Source organism: Lagenorhynchus albirostris, chromosome 11, assembly GCF_949774975.1.
Source record: "Lagenorhynchus albirostris chromosome 11, mLagAlb1.1, whole genome shotgun sequence".
In the NCBI taxonomy this organism is placed as follows: Eukaryota; Metazoa; Chordata; class Mammalia; order Artiodactyla; family Delphinidae; genus Lagenorhynchus; species Lagenorhynchus albirostris.
Window position 1 is genome coordinate 58,393,058 of NC_083105.1, and position 16,059 is coordinate 58,409,116.

The following is a 16,059-nucleotide window of genomic DNA, read 5'->3' on the forward strand; positions in this document are numbered from 1 at the left end:
ACATCCTTTCAGGCTGAAAACTTTCAACAAATTGGGTATAGAAGGAACATGCTTCAACATAATAAAGGCCATATATGACAAGCCCACAGCTAACATCATACTCAATGGTTAAAGACTGAAGGCTTTTTCCTCTAAGATCAAGAACAAGAAAGACAAGGTGCTCACTCTCACCATTCCTATTCAATGTAGTACTAGAAGCCCTAGCTAGAGCAATCAGGAATGAGAAAGAATAAAAGGCATCCAAATCAGAAAGGAAGAAGTAAAATTGTCTCCATTTGCAGATAATATGGTCTTGTACATAGAAAATGCTAAACACTCCACAAAATTCTGTTAGAACTAATGAAATAATTCAGTAAAGTTTCAGGTTTTAAAAAAAGAAACACAGAAAAAATCAGTTGCATTTCTGTACACTAACAATGAACTATCTGAAAAAGAAAAGTTCTATTTACCATAGTATCAAAAACAATAAAATACTTAGGAATAATTTAACCAAGGAGGTGAAAGAACTATACACTGAAAACTACAAGACTTGACTAAAGAAACTGTAGAAGACACAAACAAATGGAAAGATATCCCATATTCATAAATCAGAACAATTCATATTATTTTTTGGGTTTTTTAATTTTATTTATTTATTTATTTATTTATTTATTTATGGCTGTGTTGGATCTTCACTGCTGCACGTGGGCTTTCTCTAGTTGCAGTGAGCGGGGGCTACTCTTCGTTGTGGTGCGAGGGCTTCTCATTGTGGTGGCTTCTCTTGTTGCGGAGCACGGGCTCTAGGAGTGCAGGCTTCAGTAGTTGTGGTTCACGGGCTCTAGAGCGCAGGCTCAGTAGTTGTGGCACACAGGCTTAGTTGCTCTGTGTCATGTGGGATCTTTCTAGACCAGGGCTTGAACCCATGTCCCATGCATTGGCAGGTGGATTATTAACCACTGTGTCACCAGGGAAGTCCCAAGAATTCATATTGTTAAATGTCCATACTACCCAAACCATCTATAGATTCAATATGATCCCTATCAAAATTCCAATGGCATTTTTCACAGAAATAGAAAAAACAATCCTAAAATTCTTATGGAACCACAAGAGACCCTGAACAACTAATGCAATTCTGAGAAAGAAGAATAAAGCTGGAGACTTCACAATTCCTGAATTCAAACTATACTACAAAGCTACAGTAATCAAAGCAATATAGTACTGGCATAAAAATAGACACATTGACCAATGGAACAGAATCAAGAGCCCAGAAATAAACCCACACATATGTGGTCAACTAATATTTGACAAAGAAGCCAGTGGGGAAAGGATTATCTCCTCAATAAATGGTGGTGGAATATTCACACATAAAAGAAGGAAATTGGACCCTATTTTCACCACTCACAGAAATTAATTCAAAATGGATTAAAGACTTAAATGTAACACCTGAAACCATAAAACTCCTAAAAGAAAACACAGGGAAAAATTCCCTGACATCGGTCTTGGCAACAATGTTTTTGGATATGACACCAAAAGCAAAAGCAATAAAGGCAAAAATAAGTGGGACATCAGACTAGAAAGTTTCTGCACAATGAAAGAAACAGTCAGTGAAATGAAAAGGCAACCTATAGAATGAGAGAAAATATCTGCAAACCATATATCTGTTAAGGAGTTAATATCCAAAATATATAAGGAACTCATAAAACTCAATAGCAAAAAAAAATCCAATTAAAAAATGGGCAGAGGATCTGAATGGACATTTTTCTAAAGAAGTCATATAAATGACCAACAGGTACATGAAAAGATGCTCAACATCACTAATCATTGGGGAAATGCAAATCAAACCTATCACTTCATGTTAGAATGGCTGTTATCAAAAAGACAAGAGATAACAAGTGTTTGCAAAGATGGGGGGAAAAATCCACCTGTGTCATCAGTCCTGAGGCTGAACAACTAGAACCACCTGAAGGAGGTTGGGAGCAAGAAAGGGAAAGCCTGAGAGAAGCCTCAGAGAGATGGGCAATACTGAGAGCTGAGCTCTGCTTAGCAGGTGTCTTCACTGAGCCACCTCCTTGGGATGAAGATGCTCAAATCCAAACATGACTCTGTAGGTGTTTCCCCTGAGACTTTTCTTTACCAACAGTGACGTCATTGGCCCATTCTGTCTTGGAGATTTCATCCTGGGACTATCTACAATGAACTATAGAGGTCATCTGGCCATCCCCCAGCCTGAGATTCCCTTTCTGCTCTCCCCACTTAGCAGAGTGAGCTGTTCTCCAAAGGAAGGGTATTTATTTTTGTGGATGGGACAATGTAAGTATGGGGAAAAAAGTAGAGTCTAGGGGAAGAGGAAAGAAAGGTATAAAAAGGTGTGGAGAAGTAGGAAGTGTCCAGGGGCTCCAGGAGGAAGCAGAGATGGCTTAATCTCTGCCTAAGCACCCACCAGGGTGTCCCTTCTTTGCTCCTCCCTCCCCATCATCAGTCTCCAGATCGCATCCTCACCAGCCCAGGTCTTGGTCAGTGACAGGGCCCTAGAGAGGAAGCAGGAAGCTTTGGGGCCCCATGAATTGACCTCTCTGGTTACCTTGGAATCTGGGGTGAACATAGGGTCACAAGCCATTGGTATGGATATTAGAAATGTTAATATTGACTACTACCCCTGACTGGTTTCTCTACAAACTGGAAACCCAACAGAAACTAGCCATGATACTATGTCATCTGACTCTCAGTAGAGCAACCAAAAAGACCTGACACGGGTGTGAAAATGAAAGGGAAAACCAAGGGAAAGTCTTAGGGAGATTGGCAATCCTCAGTGCTTTAGGCTGTCTGCTAAACTGGGCTTCCCCACCTAGTCATTGTGCTTGGGGTGTGCTGAAGACTCTCATATGCAAACCTGGAGGTGTTTCAGGCTTCCATGAGTTTCCTCTTCAGCAACAGTGCAGAACATATTCCATTTCTCAGAACACTTTTTCTGGAGTCTGTTATGATACCAGTGAGACTACTTGGCTAATTCCCTGCCTACTTTTCCTTTTATTCCTTTCCAAGAATCTCTCTGCATGAGTTCCCCTGCCCCTAACCCTGACTTTGTGGATAACATAGAAATATGAGCATGGATTCTGAAGCCAGATTACTTGGGTTCAAATCAGGCTTTACCATTTACTTGTTGTGTGGCCTTGGGCAAGTGAATTAACCTCTCTACCTGTGTGCCCATCTTCAAAATGGGAAAAGAACCCTTCAGTGATTTGTTGGGAGCGTTAAATGAGTTAACGCGTGTAAAGCACTATGTAATTGTTAGATATTATTAGCATTATTTTGGTGGTTCTTGTTTTTTTGTTGTTTTTTTTTTGCAGTACATGGGCCTCTCACTGTCGTGGCCTCTCCCGTTGCGGAGCACAGGCTCCGAACACGCAAGCCCAGCGGCCATGGCTCACAGGCCCAGCCGCTCCGCAGCATGTGGGATCCTCCCGGACCGGGGCACGAACCCGTGTCCCCTGCATCGGCAGGCGGACTCTCAACCACTGCGCCACCAGGGAAGCCCTGATTGTTGTTTTATTATTGCCATTCTGGGCCTTTCTCCCTGAGCCCTACCACTTCCACTTTTTCACAATATGTGCAACTCCAGGTATAGCAACATCCTTAGTCATTTCTATCTGCTTTTTATCACGACGTTGGGCCATCCTGGTTCACCCTTTCTTCAGTCTCAAGCAGAGGACTTCTCTCTCTGCACTCTCTATAGCACATGGCAAAGTAAAGAATAGCTTTTACTCCCTTCTTTTAAATCTTCAGACCTGGGCTTGTCTATAAGCTCCAAACAGTCTAGTCACTGATCCTAAGAGTGAGTCTATAAACAGCACATGGATTCATGGACCGATAGATCCATCATGACATTCTTTGTTCTCACATTGGGCATACAGACTAGGTGTTACTTTAAAACAAAGAATGTTGCCCACCTCTGCAGTCACTGACCGGCAGTACACCCTGAAAAGAATTCAGGATGAAAAATGTGATAAGGCACTCTATGCTTTGGAAAAACAGATGCCTTAGATAGACAGAGATATCTCAGGGGGGAAATTTTAATTAACCCAGATTCTTGCATCTTCTCCTACAGAGAAAAGCACTAAAATCATTAACTAAGATATCTGATCCTCATGATTAGTAGTAACCTGTTACCAAGATGCATGCTTGACTGCACACATTCCCTAGCCAAAATCATACATATACTGGCTTCTCCCCCTACCCCTTTGGAGCAGTTCCTCAGAGCTATCTGAGAGGCTGTCTCCCAGGCTGTAGTCCTCAGTAAGACCTTGAATAAATTCAACTCACAGCTCTTACATTGTGTGTTTTTCTTTCAGTTGACATACTCAAGCCAACAATTGCTTATCACAGTTAGATGCCACTATGCACCCACCATAATGTTTTAACTGAAAAAGGCTGACAATGTCAAGTGTTGGCAAGAACTATCAAGCACTGCTATTGAAAGAGTAAATTTATTCAATCAATCTGAAAAAAACAGTTTGTCAATATCTACTGAAGATAAAGACCCACCTTCCCTATACCCATAGATTCCATTTTAGGTATTTAACAACAACAACACAATATGTGCACCATAAGATGGGTTTGCAGCAGCATTATTTGTGATAGCCAAAACCTGGAAACAACCCAAACATGCACAAAGAGTAGAATGGATAAATAAGTTGAGATATGCTCATGGAATGGAATGCTATACGGTGACAAAAACAAACTATAGCTACACACAATTACATGAATGAATCTCATAAACATAATATTGTGACACAAAAGAACACATACTATATTATTCCATCTACACAAAGTTTTAAAGAGACAAAACTAATTTAGGTTGCTACAAAAGATTACTGGTTACCTTTGGGGAGGAAGTAGGGGTCCATGATTGAGAAAGGTATTAGTGAGCTGTTTACAGTGCTCATAATGTTCTATTACTTGACCTGTGTGGCTGTTAACAGAAGTACTAATTTTGTGAAAATTCATTGAGCCATCCACCTGTGTGTTCTCAACTCAAATTAGGAAAATAAAAATACCGCTCTTATTAAAAAGAGAAGAAGAAAACAAACAGTGTGAAGAAAATCACTTCTGTGTTTGTTATAAAATTCTTATCAAGAACACTGTGCATCTATACACTGTGCAAGATCCCACATGATAAATCCTGTCATGCATTTAGTACCAGGAAAGATTTTGTCTTTTCTAAGTAAATAGTATACTATTGATTATTTTTAAATTATCTAGTTCTGTATATTATCTTAGAAGTTTAAGGCCAAATTTAATATTCATAGTAATTCTATTAGTCCTTGTAGACAGCATTTTTTTCTTCTCTCCTCTCTTTCATCACTTTGATTTTCTATTTCTTTTTATGTTTCCATTTGCATTTTAATAACTTTTTTGTATATATGTCTTTTACTATAAGTTACCTCAAACTCTTTTTGAAGATGCTACATTGTCCAAGCATAAAACTTAACAGATTTTCCAACCTCAGTCTCATCCCAAAAGCTGACTCAATCCCTCTGCCAAGTGGGAAAAAATTAGCAAATACTCCAGCAGCTGATGCCTTGTACTGGCATAAATATAAATATAAATATATATATATACATATATGAAATATATATGAAATATAGTAAATGTATATATATACACACATATATATATATCATACTTCATTTCATATCAGTATATGAGATTCCACAAAGAGAAAGGAAAAATGTTACCTGAGGAATTTGTTTGGGAATGTACATCAGATTTCACCTACCTTTGGAATTTTACTTCTTCTCTGTTCTCCACAGGATTAGAAATGTAACAAGTGAGAAGGAATAATGGGACTATTAAACCCTTGTTTACTGGTCATGTGGGTTAAAAAAAAGAAAGAAAAAACAGTTTCGCCACTCCCACTGCAAAGAGCTTGCTCACAGTAGGAGATGGGGGTAGGGTTAAGGCAGGACACAAACTAGGCCACAGAGCTTCAGCAACACAGTTCTCAGGACTTAATTATATAAGGTCGCTCTTGCTTACCCAAAAGTTCACAAACTTACCCCACAGCTCCCAGCATTATCATAAAAGAGCTGGTTTTCCACACTGTCAAGAATTCCAATTTACAAAGTATACCCAGGGGGTCCTATTTATAAGTATAAAATCACTCTCAACTTCTAAACAATACTTTCTCAAACTCCAAAAGAATAAAGATCAAAAAAGCAGAGAACACAGTGGCAATGAAATTTCTTTCAGAAATCAAAGTTGAAGGTCTTTTAAGAAAATTAAAAACCATAATCAAGATCTTTTTAAAAAAAAATTTTTTAACTTAAAAAAATTTTTTTAAAAAACATCTTTCTCAGGACTTCCCTGGTGGCGCAGTGGTTAAGAATCCGCCTGCCAAAAAAAAAAAAGAATCCACCTGCCAATGCAGGGGACATGGGTTCAAGCCCCGGTCCGGGAAGATCCCACATGCTGCAGAGCAACTAAGCCCGTGTGCCGCAACTACTGAGCCTGCGTGTCACAACTACTGAAGCCCGCACACCTACAGCCCGTGCTCTGCAACAAGAGAAGCCACCGCTCGCCGCAACTAAAGTCCACGCAGCAACGAAGACCTGACCCAACACAGCCAAAAATAAATAAATAAATAAATTTATTTTAAAAAATACTTTCTCCAAACAGATCTTATCCCCAAGCCAACACACACACACACACACACACACATACACACACACACACACACACACACACACACACACACACGATTTGCTCAGGAAGAGTCCCGTCCTGGAGACTTCAGAGGACTTCGTGAATCCCCACTGGGCAGGGTTCCTTTCCTTTCCCCAACGCTGCCCACCCTCCGCTTCCTCACCTCCTTCACAACACCGCCCTCTTGTGGTCAGAGTCCAGGCTGCTCCACTCCTTTGTGCCAAGCCCACAGTTCTCACCAGTGTCATTCTTGCTCAACTGGAGGATCAGGTGTGTTACAGCCAAAATTAAAAGTAGAAAGCCCCCATCCTCTGAGTAAGTTGGAGCCTCTGCTGGAGTCAGGGAGCGGGGAAGCAGAGTCCCCTTTGAGATTGCCAACCTGAGATCAGCTTCTGCAAACTGGGGCTCTCAGCCTTAATGCTGTCAGACACCTTTCCAAAAGAGCTGCAACTGGACAGGAATAAAGACGCAGACATAGAGAATGGACTTGAGGACACGGGGAGGGGGAAGGGGAAGCTGGGACGAAGTGAGAGAGTGGCATGGACATATATACACTACCAAATGTAAAATAGATAGCTAGTGGGAAGCAGCTGCATAGCACAGGGAGATCAGCTCCGTGCTTTGTGTCCAACTAGAGGGGTGGGATAGGGAGGGTGGGAGGGAGATGCAAGAGGGAGGAGATGTGGGGATATATGTATATGTATAGCTGATTCACTCTGTTGTACAGCAGAAACTAACACAGCGTTGTAAAGCAATTATACTCCAATAAAGATGTTAAAAAATTAAAAAAAAAAAAGAGCTGGGCTTCCCTGGTGGCGCAGTGGTTGAGAATCTGCCTGCCAATGCAGGGGACACGGGTTCGAGCCCTGGTCTGGGAAGATCCCACATGCCGCGGAGCAAATGGGCCCGTGAGCCACAATTACTGAGCCTGGGCGTCTGGAGCCTGTGCTCCGCAACAACAGAGGCCGCGATAGTGAGAGGCCTGCGCACCGCGATGAAGAGTGACCCCCGCTTGCCACAACTAGAGAAAGCCCTTGCATAGAAACGAAGACCCAACACGACCATAAATAAATAAATACATTTAAAAAAAAAAAAAAAAAGAGCTGCAGCTGCTTCGTGTCCTAATCCGCTCTAGCAAATTAATCAAACCCAGGGAGGGAGTTGTGGGAACCTTCGATTTAAAGCCAGTCAGTCAGAAGCACAGGTAACAACCTGGGCTTGCAATTGGCATCTGAAGAGGGCGGGGGAGTCTTGTGGGACTGAACCCTTAACCTGTGGAATCTGACACTATCTCTGGATAGATAGTGTCAGAATTGAGTTGAACTATAGGAAACCTAGGCTGGAATCCAAAGAATTGGTTTGGATGTGTGGGGAAACACACCCATGCCCCACAATGGAACTGGTATCAGAATCCTTCAGCACCCTTTCACAACTCTCTGCTCTCTTGGCTCCTATGAAATCACACTCTCCTAGTTCTCCTGCTTCTATTCCTATTTGTTCTCATTGTCTTTTGCTGGTTTCTCTTCCTCTACCCAATTTTTAAAGTCAATATCTTTAAGAGTTCTATCCTGGCCCTTCCTCTCTTCTCATTGTACACACCCTCCTTGTTTGGGGACCTCAGTCATCATCAGCTTCAACCCTGATCCGAGTTCTAATGACTTGCAAATCTCTGCCTTCAGTCAAGACCTCTCCTGACATCTAGCTCCTCATATCCAACTGCCTGCTGGGCATCTTCCACTTGAATTCATCCATTCATTCCATAAACATAGAGTCCCTACTATGTGCTAGGTCCAATGCTAGTTACTGGAGCTAAAAGAGGTGCGTAAAATAGACATGATATTTGAAATCTTAGAACTTATTATTTTAGTAGGAAAAATAAACATTAAACATATATTCCCACAAATAAATATATTATTACACACTGTGATGAGGGCTATGAAAGAAAAGCATAGAGAGCTTAGGGTGTATCACAGTAGCAACTCAAACTCAACTTTTCAAAACTGAAATAATGATGATTCAGTACAATCTGATCCTCCTCCTTATTTTCACATTATTTCCTATCCCTACATGTATTCAACAAATACTCAACACATTTAATGATTGCCCACTAGGTGCCAAACAACCCCTTCCAACCAGGTGCCCAATTCTGAAACCTGGGAAATCATCCTAGACCACTTCCTCATCCCCCACATCCAATCAATATTAATTCTTAGTAATATCTCTTAAGTCACTTACGTCCACACAATCACAACCATCTCTACTTTACTGCCTTACTTCAGGCCACAAGTACTTGTGCCCTGGATTCCAGCAACAGTTTCTTGGGATTGCTCTGCCTCTGTTTGCTCTTTGCCCTTCTGTTTGCCCTTTACAGGGCTCCAGAGTTTATTTCTAAAACACAATTCTGATTATGTTTCTCCCCTTCTTAAAAGCCTTCCAAGACTCCCCACTGTCTTCAGACAAATCCGAGTTCCTGTGGAGGAATAAGGTTTGACACTGTGTTTTGATCTGAATCTGCCATCCTTTATTTTAAGCAGTCTGCAAGGAGGAAGCTAGATCCCAACAGTATATAGCTTTATGATTAACAAGAAAACCTATACAATATGTATATTGGCAGGTTATTTATCAAAAATGTGCTAGGTTCATTTATAGCTTAGGTGAGAAATTCAATTTCATATATTATATCCATCATATAGATTAAAAAACAATTGCAATATCCTATAACACATGTTTTATCAGCTTTGAACTCATCATTTGCTTTGTGGTTAAAAGAATCATTCCTGTGAGATTAAACTAAAACTTTGTCATTTAAATAAATATGAGGGTACTCTTTATTACTTTTCAGTAGTTGATGATAGCAAGTGATAAAACCTATCATAAACTGAAATATGACCTTGGCTCCACCTAGATAGTCTCCCTTTGTTTATGATGCTCTTCTGTCATCAGAACATTAATCTTCTTTTATTTTATTGAGGAGGAAAATAACTAGCACAGGAGTACTTCAAATTTTCAATTTGTTTCAACAATATTATTCACTCCCAAGGCTTCTCATCAAATACAGATATGATCAATATTTTATTATAATTTTAACCAAAACTGAATTAAAATGGAAGACGAATAACTTTTTTTTTTTTTTTTTTGGCCACACCTCATGGCATGCAGAATTTCCCTGACCAGGGGGAAGATGAATAACTTTTATTTCCACACTCTTTAGCTTGGCATGCAATGCTCTGGCCATAGCTTGCCTCTTAGTCCCATTTCTCACTATGCCTTCCCTTGAAGTCTGAGTTCTGACCATATGGAACTATACTGGCAGGTTCCTGAAAGCACCATGCCATTTCCGCTTTTATGCCTTTGCTCCCTGTACCAATACTGTCCAAGTCCTTAAAAAAATGCTGATGCCACATTAAAAGGATCATACACCATTATCAAGTGGGGTTTATCCCAGGAATGCAAGGATTCTTCAATATACGCAAATCAATCAATGTGATACATCATACTAACAAACTGAAGGATAAAAACCATATGATCATCTCAATAGATGCAGAAAAAGCTTTTGACAAAATTTAACACCATTTATGATAAAAAACACTCCAGAAAGGAGGCATAGAGGGAACTTACCTTAAAATAATAAAGGCCATATATGACAAACCCACAGCCAACATCGTTCTCCATAGTGAAAAACTGAAACCATTTCCACTAAGATCAGGAACAAGACAAGGCTGCCCACTCTCATCATTATTATTCAACATAGTTTTGGAAGTTTTAGCCACAGCAATCAGAGAAGAAAAAGAAATAAAAGGAATCCAAATCAGAAAAGAAGAAGTAAAACTGTCACTGCTTGCAGATGACATGATACTATACATACAGAATCCTAAAGATGCTACCAGAAAACTACTAGAGCTAATCAATGAATTTGGTAAAGTAGCAGGATACAAAATTAATGCATGGAAATCTCTTGCATTCCTATACACTAATGATGAAAAATCTGAAAGAGAAATCAAGGAAACACTCCCATTTACCACTGCAACAAAAAGAATAAAATACCCAGGAATAAATCTACCTAAGGAGACAAAAGACCTGTATGCAGAAAACTATAAGACACTGATGAAAGAAATTAAAGATGATACCAACAGATGGAGAGATATACCATGTTCCTGGATTGGAAGAATCAACATTGTGAAAATGACTATACTACCCAAAGCAATCTACAGATTCAATGCAATCCCTAATCAAACTACCAATGGCACTTTTCACAGAACTAGAACAAAAAATTTCACAATTTGTATGGAAACACAAAAGACCCCGAATAGCCAAAGCAATCTTGAGAACGAAAAATGGAGCTGGAGGAATCAGGCGTCCTGGCTTCAGACTATACTACAAAGCTACAATAATCAAGGCAGTATGGTACTGGTACAAAAACAGAAATATAGATCAATGGAACAGGATAGAAAACCCAGAGATAAACCCATGCACATATGGTCACCTTATCTTTGATAAAGGAGGCAAGAATATACAATGGAGAAAAGACAGCCTCTTCAATAAGTGGTGCTGGGAAAGCTGGACAGCTACATGTAAAAGAATGAAATTAGAACACTCCCTAACACCATACATAAAAATAAACTCCAGATGGATTAAAGACCTAAATGTAAGGCCAGACACTATCAAACTCTTAGTGGAAAACATAGGCAGAACACTCTATGACATAAATCACAGCAAGATCCTTTTCAACCCACCTCCTAGAGAAATGGAAATAAAAACAAAAATAAACAAATGGGACCTAATGAAACTTTAAAGCTTTTTCAAAGCAAAGGAAACCATAAACAAGACAAAAGACAACCCTCAGAATAGGAGAAAATATTTGCAAATGAAGCAACTGACAAAGGATTAATCTCCAAAATTTACAAGCAGCTCATGCAGCTCAATATCAAAAAAACAAACAACCCAATCCAAAAATGGGCAGTAGACCTAAATAGACATTTCTCCAAAGAAGATATACAGATTGCCAACAAACACATGAAAAGATGCCCAACATCACTAATCATTAGAGAAATGCAAATCAGAACTACAATGAGGTATCAACTCACACAGGTCAGAATGGCATCATCAAAAAATCTACAAACAATAAATGGTGGAGAGGGTGTGGAGAAAAGGGAACTCTCTTGCACTGTTGGTGGGAATGTGAATTGATACAGCCACTATGGAGAACAGTATGGAGGTTCCTTAAAAAACTAAAAACTACCATACAACCCAGCAATCCCACTACTGGGCATATACCCTGAGAAAACCATAATTCAAAAAAAGACATATACCACAATGTTCATTGCAGCATTATTTACAATAGCCAGGACATGGAACCAACCTAAATGTCCATCGACAGACAAATGGATAAAGAAGATGTGGTACATATATACAATGGAATATTACTCAGCCATAAAAGGGAACGAAATTGGGTCATTTGTAGAGACGTGGATGGATCTAGAGACTGTCATACAGAGTAAAGTAAGTCAGAAAGAGAAAAACAAATATCGTATATTAATGCATATATGTGGAACCTAGAAAAATGGTACAGATGAACCAGTTTGCAGGGCAGAAATAGAGACACAGATGCAGAGAACAAACATATGGACACTAAGGGGGAAAGTGGTAAGGGTGGGGGGTGGTGTGATGAATTGGGAGATTGGGATTGACATGTATACACTAATATGTATAAAATGGATAACGAATAAGAGCCTACTGTATAAAAAAATAAATTAAATAAAATTCAACAATTAAAAAAAAAAGAGAGAGAGATGTACCACAATGTTCATTGCAGCACTGTTTACAAGACCCAGGACATGGAACCAACCTAAACGTCCATCAACAGATGAATGGATAAAGAAGATGTGGCACATGTATACAATGGAATATTACTCAGCCATAAAAAGAAACGAAATTGAGTTATTTGTAGTGAGGTGGATAGATCTAGCGTCTGTCATACAGAGTCAAGTAAGTCAGAAAGAGAAAAACAAATACCATATGCTAACACATATATATGGAATCTAAAATTTAAAAAAAAAAAATGGTTCTGGGCTTCCCTGGTGGCACAGTGGTTGAGAGTCCGCCTGCCGATGTAGGGGACACGGGTTCGTGCCCTGGTCCGGGAGGATCCCACATGCCGCGGAGCGGCTGGGCCCGTGGAAAAAAAAAAAAAATGGTTCTGAAGAACCTAAGGGCAGGACAGGAATAAAGATGCAGAAGTAGACTTGAGGACACGTGGAGGGGGAAGGGTAAGCTGGGACAAAGTGAGAGAGTGGCATTGACATATATACACTACCAAATGTAAAATAGATAGCTAGTGGGAAGCAGCCACATAGCACAGGGAGATCATCTCCATGCTTTGTGACCACCTAGAGGGGTGGGATAGGGAGGGCGGGAGGGAGGCTCAAGAGGGAGGTGATATGGGGATATATTTATACGTATAGCTGATTCACTTTGTTATATAGCAGAAACTAACACAACATTGTAAAGTAATTATATTCCAATAAAGATGTTGAAAAGAAATGCTGATGCCAATAGACAGCTGGGTTATAAATTCATCTATAACATGTCATTATACTTCTTGATTTGGGTCCATTGCCCCTGCTAGACTATAACTTTCTCGGAAGTAGAACCCATATCACTTTTTCTCCACAGAGCCTAACTAAATGTCCAACACAAATTTTCAATAACTCTTTGTGGAATAAATGAATAAGTTAAAGAATGACTGAATGAACTATATCTTTCCCAAACAGATCATCCTTTTACATGCTAAAAACATCCAGAATAACAACAGGAGCTGGACTGCAAGTCCATGAAGTAGGTTCTACGTCTGCAAAGAACTTGAAGAGAGAGAACTAGGGCTGACAGATTACCCAAAGAGGTTGATAGCAGACATAAATAGTAAATGTAAAGGGGATGGTAGATAGCATAAGGCTTGAAGGACAAAGGGGTTTTGCACCTATGAGGATGAAAGCACAAGGGGAAACCAACTGAATGGCAATACTGCCTCCCAGTGGCCCTTGGGATAAAAGCCTCTATACCAGAGCACTTTCACAAAATAATAGCTTTCTCACTTTGAGTGGTTCTGGGCTACGAGCTGGGCCAGGCACCTCTTACTTTATCTCATTTAACCCTTACAACAATCCCTTGTAGACACATAGCTTGTAGATTAGGAGTGAATCACACAGACTCTGGAGTCAGGATGTCTGGCTCTCCTACTTACTAGGTTTGTGACCTGGGGCAAATTAATTCTCAGCATATGTCCCCATCTGTAAAACAGGGATAATATTAGTACCTATCACATACATCCTTGACAGCATAGCAAATGCTATATAAACGTTAGCTATTATTATGCCCTTTTTTCTGGTGAGGAAAACTTATGTTAAATAAATGAAGCATACAATAGGAACTCAATAAATAAACCTCCTTTGCTTTCCCCCCTTACGTCTTAGCTCCTTACAGTGTGCCCTCCTTAATGGTCCTGAAATTTAAATAGGGGACTCCCAAATAGCTCAAAGAAGTCAGTTCCTAAAGGGAGCAATAAGGAATCTCCAGTAAAGAAACTGAGAAACCTCCATTAAAAAGCCCAGGGCATGTGGTTCTGGAAAAGAGAACTCTACTGGCACTCTTGTTACTGTTATTAGAGTGAAGACCTTCCCAGCAATGAAATTCACTCTACTGAAAACAGGATGCACGGAGATTGTGAAAATCAACTAAGATTTGTGCAGGATGTCACATTTCTAGAAATATTCAAATAAATATGATCTGTCCAGAGCCTATTTTTCACAACTTTGCCCACAGAAGCTAAGGGACCATGATCACTTTCAAGATTGGGCTAATAATAACCTACTAGAGAGTCTATTCTCTCGTTGCTTTCCTACTATTATTGTAAAAATAAAATTCATGAAAATGATAGTTTTCATGTGACACAACACTGATGTGATTATCAGACTGCCCACCCCAGTCCACCTTTGAGATGAGATGTATCTTTACCTGGTCAGACTTATTGGCAGATCTGCACATCGATAGCAAACAGGCTCCTTTACATGGAGAGTAAAGCTCTCCATGCTTCTGCAAGCTTCCTCTGATTCAGATTTTAGTATTCCTGGGTGTTCTATTTGAGAGACTGAATATACAAACAAACAATGACCAGACCATATTTAAAAACAGAACTCTGACCCACAACCTGCCCGAAGCCTACCCAGGAAACCAGCCCCCTTATCTATAATAAACAGCCCAGGAAGCCAGCCTGCTTAAGTCAGACTTATAGGAAGTCAGACTGCGGTGTCTAGTGATAGTCCAGGAAGCCAAATAACCCATATAACAATCCGCTCAAAATAGCCAGGACTTGATTAACAACTGAGAGCTTCCCTAATTTTTGTCCCCACTTCCAACTTAGGACCAACCAGAGAAAGCCACATGTGCACCCCTAACCAATCACATAGGATGCCCCTCTCTTGAGTTAGCCCACCTACAACTTACCCATGAAAACAGCCTTGAATCAGGACATACCTGAAACCTTCCCTTTTTTCACTATTAATCTTTTCCACTCCTCTGCCTGTCTATGAGTCTCTGCCAAAATACAAGTGACGGTGGCTGACTCCCTTTCTAAACATAGCAAGCTCTTGAATAAATAGCTTTTGCTTTTCTCATTTGGTTGGTCATCATTTATTTCCACATATTGGACCTAGTAATTCTACAAAGAACTAATTTCCAAACCCTCTTTAAAAGATATTGGTTGGGTTTCCGTGGTGGCACAGTGGTTAAGAATACGCCTGCCAACGCAGCGGTCACAGGTTCGAGCCCTGGTCCGGGAAGATCCCACGTGCCGCGAAGCAACTAAGCCCGTGCGCCACAACTACTGAGCCTGTGCTCTACAGGCCGCGAGCCACAACTACTGAGCCCATGTACCATAACTACTGAAGCCTGCACGCCTAGAGCCCATGCTCCACAACAAGAGAAGCCACTGCAATGAGAAGCCCGCGCACCGCAACGAAGAGTAGCTCCCATTCCCGCAACTAGAGAAAGCCCATGCGCAGCAACGAAGACCCAACTCAGCCAAAGATAAATAAAAAATTTTTTAATCTTAAAAAAAAGAGATATTGGTTAACATTGTTTCTAAAACAGTCATAAAGTTAGCGGAGAACATCTCTTTTACTTCATCTTAATAATCTAAATCTATATGCTCCAAGGCTCACCTTTAGGCAGAAGATATCCCTGGAATGGGCGCAGCCTCCTTCTGCCCACCTGAGCAGTGGAGTGTCGAAGCGGGCGGGTGGAGACCGCGGGAGCGCCTCCCTCGCTCAGGCCGACCTCCGAATGGGAACTACAATTCCCAGTGGCTCCTGCAGACCGCCGGCC

General features: G+C 40.4%; 1 protein-coding gene across 2 annotated transcripts in view; it reads right to left on the reverse strand.

Annotated features, from left to right (window-relative positions):
• LOC132528783 (17-beta-hydroxysteroid dehydrogenase type 6) overlaps window positions 1-15,970 on the reverse strand; it is a 32,873-nt gene extending 16,903 nt beyond the window's left edge. The window contains exon 1 of one of the 2 annotated variants that reach the window (XM_060164859.1): window positions 15,897-15,970. The gene's annotated coding sequence lies outside the window, so the exon portion shown is untranslated. Of the gene's footprint in view, window positions 1-14,691; window positions 14,759-15,896 lie in introns of those variants that run through there. The other variant, XM_060164860.1, reaches the window with a different exon arrangement.
• Window positions 15,971-16,059: the final 89 nt, after the last annotated feature.